The sequence below is a fragment of the Oratosquilla oratoria genome, chromosome 20, assembly GCF_046742065.1.
Source record: "Oratosquilla oratoria isolate Oo_2021 chromosome 20, ASM4674206v1, whole genome shotgun sequence".
Lineage (NCBI taxonomy): Eukaryota > Metazoa > Arthropoda > Malacostraca > Stomatopoda > Squillidae > Oratosquilla > Oratosquilla oratoria.
This window is the reverse complement of record NC_134796.1, coordinates 31,798,800-31,804,799: the sequence shown is the minus strand read 5'-3', so window position 1 is coordinate 31,804,799 and position 6,000 is coordinate 31,798,800.

Below are 6,000 nucleotides of genomic sequence, written 5' to 3'. Positions count from 1 at the left end.
TATTATTATTATTATTATTATTATTACATAGCGGTAACCAGGAGAGGAGTAGGATGAGTTTTGAATGTACATGTTCTAAGGGGAGAAAGTGGGGGAATATCAGTGGAAGGTAAGTTGAGAGTGGAGGATGTATAGAGAAAGAGGAGGATAGAAGATGGTGAGGTCCTTAGAGTAAACTGCTTAAGTCTGCCCCGAGACCTCAGATAGTGAACTCGTTCTGCTGACGAGACACCAGCTAGTGAATACCTCTTGTGAAGTTTATTATTTCCCGTAAACTTTATTACTTCCTGCAAAGTTCATATATTTGAAATATGACGAGTGATTGTGTTGTATGCCTATAGCGTTATACAGTTACAGGTATAAGATAATGTGTAGTGTTCTAGTGATTTAAAATCAAAACAGTATTCTGTAAGCTTCATGTATTTAGTTTATTTAGTGACCGCTTTTGTTGATTTATATTTTCTCTTTGCCGTTTGTGTGACCGAAGGAGCGAAATGGCTTGTGAAGGTTGTGTTAATCAAGATGTGTGAGGACGAAATTCGCCTTCTCAAGAGTACATTCTGTGAGAAGAGTGAATCGTCCCCACAACCCAAAGAGCGTTCCACCTCTTCCACTTCTGCTACTGCCGTGAGCGAGTTGTGCTCAGTGGGGTCCCGTTTGTTGAGCCTGCGTTCGGTAAACGGATGCCCTGCGGAGCGACCGCTGGCTAAAGCCAATTATTTTGCTCTGCTGGAAGATGAGGTGGCTGAAAATCAGGAGTTTTTGGTGGGGAGTGGGATACATGATGCGAGGCTATGACGACATCCTGCAGCGGAAAACTAAACGATGTTGCAAGCTTGTATGTCAACCGGGCCGTGAGATCGCCGATTGTACCCAGACCATCAGGGAGGAAGGCGGATGAACGCGGTTACGACTGCTCATATGGGAAGTAATGATGTGGGTAGGGTGAGATCAGAGGAGCTTGTTCGGAATTACGAGGTCCTCCTTCAGGAAATGAAGGAGCGTGGGAGCCGCCACGTAGTCTGTGGAATCCTTCCGAGGATCTACACTGGCTCGTGTTGGAACAGTAGAACCATAGAGACCAATGAGAGGATATCACAGTTGTGCACGCAACTAGGATACCACTTTATTGATCCTTGGTATCTCTTTTCCAGGCCCCATGACCTTTATGCTTCTGATGGGATCCACCTTACTCGCAGAGGCAAAGATGTTCTTACAAATCTCATTGTGGGATCTTGTAATGAACTAGTTCCTTCTGGGGGTAGAAACTCAAAGGGAAGGGGAAATAGAGTGTAATGGGGATTACAGAGTAGGGTCAAAGTAATAATGTAGAGCAATATGTCAGTGTAGAACAAATTATCCTTTTAGGATATAATGTCGGTAGAGGACATAATATTACATTAGAATGTAATGTCAATGAAGGACAAAATATCACAATAGGATGTAATAATAATTGAGGACAATATATCACGGTAGGATATAATGTCAGTTGAGGACATAATATCATTTTAGGAAGTGATGCCAGAAAGAATACCAACAAACGACGGGTGGCCGGTGTGAGACGCAGTGACGGAGAGGGCAAGATGTTCATGAGAGACCGGATGGACGTGGAGGACCAGATGCCCGAGATGGGGCAAATGTCCATGAGGCACTGAATGTCAATGAAGGACCAAATGTCAGTATAGAGCAAGGTGTCAATAAAGAACAAAATTATAATGTAAGGCATGATATTGAAAATCAGTACGAATCAAAAAGAAATAATCATGAGTTTCTTAATACCATGTACTTTAATGGTCGTAGTATTAGAAACCAATTCCAATAAATCAAGCCGTATGTCAAAAGCGAAAATCTCGATATGATAGGAATAACCGAGACATGGTTAAATGGTACAGAGTTTAAAGCTGAATTTAATATTGCGCGATTTAAACACTTTTATCAGGATAGGAACCACAAGAAAGGTGGGGATGTTCTGTTGTACGTTAAAAGCAATGACCATGCCTATGTTTTATAGAAAGTGAAACAAAATACATATGATCGTTTTTGGGTAGAATTAACTCAAATGGACAAAAGATCAATGTTGGTGTAATATATAGGTCAGAAACATTATTATTAGCAGACGACAAACTGTTGCTTCAAGAACTGTCTAGTTTCTGCAACTGGAACTTATTGATAATGGGTGATTTCATATTTTACTGACATTTATTGGATGACCCTTGAACATGGCCATATAGGTAGTTGCTTGATAGATTTTCTAGGTGACAATTACTTAGTTCATTATGTAAAAGAGCCCACAAGGCATGGAAACTTACTCGATCTATTGATAATTAGCCGCGAAAGTATGATAACGGATGTAGAAGTTGGTGAAACCATTGTAAGTATTGATCACAACTTAGATTCAAACTGCTAAAAAAATATAGAATAGATACTTGTGTATCTAAAATACCCGAATTTAGTAAAGCTTAGTTCATAGGACTACGTCAGGTTATTAGGAATCACATTGGCTTACAATTATCTTACGGATTGAGGCAAAATTAAGCGAAAGACCTGTAGATCGGATGTGGGAAATACTTCAAAGTACGCTTACTAAGATGATTCGTACTTACATCCCGTTTAAGGACAGACGCCCCCAAATAAGACTCGCCCAAATTGGCTTAACAAAGAAACTGAAAAAAGTATTGCTAAAAAGATAGGTTTATAAGAAATGCAAGTGCTCGGGTGCACCTGGTGACTATCAAAGTTATGTAATAATAGATTTAAAAAAAGACAAAAAAAAAATGAAAATGACAATATGAAATGAATATCGCTGATAAATACAAAGAGAATCTCAAAGAATTCTATAGTTAAATTAGAGATAAAAAGGTTATTAGGAACCACATTGGCCCACTATTATCTGCTGATGGTCAACTTGAATATTCAAATGAAGGAATGTGTAATATTTTAAATAACTATTTTCGCTCAGTATTTGTAAGCGAAACACCTCAAAGTGAACTCCAAACTGAAACCTATGAAAAGTCTAGGGTGAACTTACTATGGTAAATATAACAAAAGAAAAGATCAAAAGGTGTATAGAGGCACTCAGAGTTAATAAAACACCAGGGGCTGACGGATGGCACCCAAAAATCTTAAAGGAAATGAAAACTGAAATTGTTGTTCCATTAGAATATTTTTTCAAGAAATCCATCATATCCGAAGATGTTTCAATAGAATGGAAGGTAGCTAACATTACTCCCATAAAAAAAAGTAAAAAAGAAACCAAATAACTAGAGGCCTATAAGCTTGTCTTTAATCGTAGGAAAAATTATGTAAACTATCATCAGAACTGCTATCTAACACCATTTAGAGCGTAACTGTTTGATAAATGATAGCCAGCATGGATTCAGACGGAAACGTTCTTGCGTGACTTACTCGAATTCTAAGACACAGTCATCTCGAATTATGACAAAAGTAACAATATAGATTTAATATACCTGGACTTTGCAAAAGCTTTTGATATCCTCCCCCACGAAAGACTACTTATTAAATTAGCTTCAGACAGAATAAGTGGTAGCCTATTAAGTTGGACTAGTTATTGGTTAAACGATCGAAAACAGAATTGTTCTAAATGGCAAAACTTCTGGATGGAAAAATGTTACAAGTGGAGTTCCTCGGAGTTCCGTTCTGGGGCCACTTTATTCATAGTATATATAAATTATATAGACCACAGACTGAAATCTATTGTCTCCAAATTTGCTAATGATACAAAACTGTATGGAAATTATCTGTATGTATGGAAACTGTATGGAAAAATGCAAATTATCACTTAAATCAATTAGATGTGAAGTGGAGTAAGAGTATGACAGATTTTTTTTAAAGTAATAAAAAGATGTTTTGGGAGGAAATTAAGAGGAAGAGGAGGCGAATCAAGTTGAGAGGAGGGGGTGAGAGGTGCAGATGGAGAGATGATAATGGAAGAGACGGCAACGAAAGATGGGCAGAATGTTTTGGGGAGTTGCTGAATATAAGGATGGGGAGGGGGTAGCTACGGTGGGAAGTGCTGGGAAAGTGACGGTGGTGGGTGGGGAGAGTGGAGGAGAAATGAGGAAGGTTTATGTGAAGGCACTTGTTGAAATGATGAGAGCGGGTGGGGCGTCATACGGAAAGTCTAAAGGCGGGAGAGGAGGTGCAGTGATGGTGGACTGGCTGGTGGGTCTGTTTGATGTTTGTCTGAAAGAGGATGGAGTTCCGGAGGACTGGAGGAGTGCCTGTGTCGTTTCGCTTTGCAAGGGAGGGGGGACGGGTGTGAGTGTGGTGGTTTCGGAGGTATCAGTTTATTGAGTGTAGTTAGGGGGCTTGTGGGGGTGTTTTGATTGAGAGGATTGGGAAAGGAGCGTAGTGATTGGTGGGGAGCAGTGTGGGTTTAGGACGGGTGAGGATTGCGTGGATCGGATTCTTGTGATGGGGTGGATGTGTGAGAGGGCTTTGGGAAAGGGCTGAGATGTTTTTTGGGGGTCTTTATGAATTTGGAAAAGGCTTGTGACGGCGGTAGACGGGGAGGCGCTGTGGGAGGTGTTGCAGATGTGTGGGATGGGAGGAGGACTGTTGAGAGCGGTCGAGATTTTTTGCAAGAGTGGTGGAGCCCGTGTTGGGATTGGAAATGGAGAGAATGAGTGGTTTGAGGCTGGGGTGGGACTTCGGCAGGGATGTGTTGTGTCGCCTTGGCTGTTCAATTTGTACATGGATCGGGTGGTGCGGGAGGTGGGCGCAGGGGTGGTGGGCCGGTGCTTGTAGAAGGTCACAGAAAATGGAGAAAAGTGGGAGTGGGCCGGTTGTTGTTTGCTGACAAAACTGCATTTGTGGCGGGATTAGAGGGGGGGTTGGGGAGGTTGGTGACGGAGCTTGGGAAGGTGTGCTGAAAGGGGGGTTGAAGATAAATGGGGGTGTGGGTGGGTTGATCAGTTGTACAAGGGGAGAATATGGCGGCAGGTTGGAGATGAGCATTGGGGGAGAAGGACTAGAGGAAGTGGATGGCTTTGGATACTTAGTTGCGAATGTGGCGGGAAAGGGAGGAGTGGAGGTGAGGGTGGAGAGTGGATTGGGAGAAGCAGGTGGGTGCCTTGGGTGACTGAAAAGTGTAATGAGAGTGGATGCTGGTAGGAGACTGTGTGAAGGGGTGGTTGTGCCGACGGCACTGTGTGGAGCGGAAATATGGAACATGGGAGAGGGGCAGGGGAGGGTTTTGGGTCTGTTTGAGATGAAATGCCTGAGAGGTGTGGTGGTGGTTGCTGGGTTGGATGGAGTGGGACGTGAGGAGGAGAGCGGGGTTGGAAAGGAAGTTGGGTGGTGGGGTTAGTGAAGGAGTGTTGGGGTGAATTGGACGCGTGGAGGGAGGGAGTGAAGAAAGGTTGGAAAAAGAGGTGTGGAAGACAGAGGTGGAGGGAGTAAACATAAGGGGGTGACCAAGTATAAGAGGGGTGGATGGGATAGCGGGGGGCGGCGTTGGGAGGGGGTGTCTGTTGAGGAAGGAGGGGAGAAGACAAGATAGGGGTGACTGGAGAGTGGTTGTGTGTGGATGGTGCTGTGGAGCATGGGGGATGAGTGGGAAGGGGAGGGGGGATGGAAGAGTATGTATGAATAATATTTTTACGCAGCCCAAAGGGATTTCTCCCCCGTCTTCTCTTTTTCTGCACGAGGGGACGGAGAGGTGGAGTCACCGATTAAATGAAGCAGTCTAGTTGTGGATGTGCTGTGTTGTGCTACATTGCTTTTGACCAAGGGCAGTGGGCGAGATGCAGAAATGACCCGTCATCCAGAAGGAGCCAAGAAAAGGGAGAGGGAAGGGTGGTGGATGGGAGTGGAGTATGTGGGGATGAAATGGGTGAGAGCTGAATATATGGGGATGAAATGGGTGGGAGTGGATTTAAGCCTTTGACTTTGGCTACCTCCCTTGTAAGGGGGAAAAGTCGTTACACACACACACAAACACACACACACACACACACACACACACACACACACACACAC